Consider the following 1,473-nt stretch of genomic DNA (forward strand, 5'->3'; position numbering starts at 1 on the left):
ATCATTTTAGATCGGTTTATTTTATTAGGTTAGATTAATTAGCGAACGTTCGTTCGTTTAGATCTGTTAGTGAACGTTTTCGTTCGTTAGTTTCTGTTAACGAACGTTTGTTCGACAGATTTTTTTTCCATTTAGTTTTATTTTCGGCCAGGGATCTATCCCCGATAAGTTTTCTTACAGATTAGTCCTTGATCTTGAAACCCTCACAACTTTTTGCTCGTTTATCCAAAACCAATGAAACCAACGCCTAATTCTTCGTTTTGACCCCCTCTGTTCAGATAAGCAACTTGAAATTGATTTTGAAAATTTAAATTTGGTTTCAAGCAGATTTGGTTTCAAACTTTTTTTGATCGTAGTTTGAGTTTCGTATTTCCGATTTGATCGATTCTTTTTGCAAATCGAAGTTCTTTACTTGTACTTTCTGTTTAGATATTTTATTTTGGTTTTGCATTTGCTTCTTATGCTTGAGTGCTTATGTATGCTATAGTTTGTTCACGATAGAGTTTACGGAGTGCGAGGCTTTCTACTACGAATCTCTAGGGTTTTCCGATCGTCGGCAAGGCAAGTCACACTTTGATCATATCCCATTATTTCCCAGTTTTTATGCATTTTTTCAACCCTCAAACATTGCATGAATAGGACCTGATAACATGTGGGTGTGGGAAGTAGTTGATGAGGTAGCAACCTATTGTATTTTATCAAACCCCGGGTATCGTACGTTATGCCTATACTATTTTGCTATGCTCATAGACGTGGTTTGGTATGAGAGATTCATGCAAGATGTGAGAGATATTAATTAAGGGAAACTTAAGATGGCTAATTTAATACACATCTGGGTGGACTGGTTGCTAGCACCGGGAGCAATCCAGTGTTGTCCTAGGATATCCCAGAGTACCCGTGTGATCATCCTATGGTTTGCCACCCAGACTCAAAGGGATCATAAGATTATTCATGCTAGAAACTTCCGTGTGCAGCCACAAGCCATTATGGGCTCTGGCATAGTTGAGTATGTTATGCGACCTCTTTCAGTGGTAGGCTAGCAGATGTAGGGGAAGTAGGTGGTACTATCTACCTAGAGTAAAGAGTTAATGCTTCGGAAAGACCGTGTCTCGGTCATCCGTTTCTCAAACACCATGCAGTGCGAGAAATTCAACAAAGGAGATCGAGTCTTGTGGGGAAAAGTGCGCAAACCTCTCATGAGTGTACAAACTAATCATGGTTAGCCATGTCCCCGGTTATGGATATCTTGAGTATCTGGTACTTGAATTATTGATTTGATATCATCACTTTACTTAATGAATTTGTTGGGTTATAATTATTATTTTGGGATTGAGTTGGAGGAACCTTCTCATTAATGACAAAAGACTTAGTAGTTAAATAAAATTTATTCCTTTGTTGTAGGGAAAAATTGGCTTTATGCAAATGTTAACCTTAGAGCCTCCACCAGCCATATATGCATGTAGTGATAGCTGT

The sequence above is a fragment of the Aegilops tauschii genome, chromosome 7, assembly GCF_002575655.3.
Source record: "Aegilops tauschii subsp. strangulata cultivar AL8/78 chromosome 7, Aet v6.0, whole genome shotgun sequence".
NCBI classification, from domain to species: Eukaryota; Viridiplantae; Streptophyta; class Magnoliopsida; order Poales; family Poaceae; genus Aegilops; species Aegilops tauschii.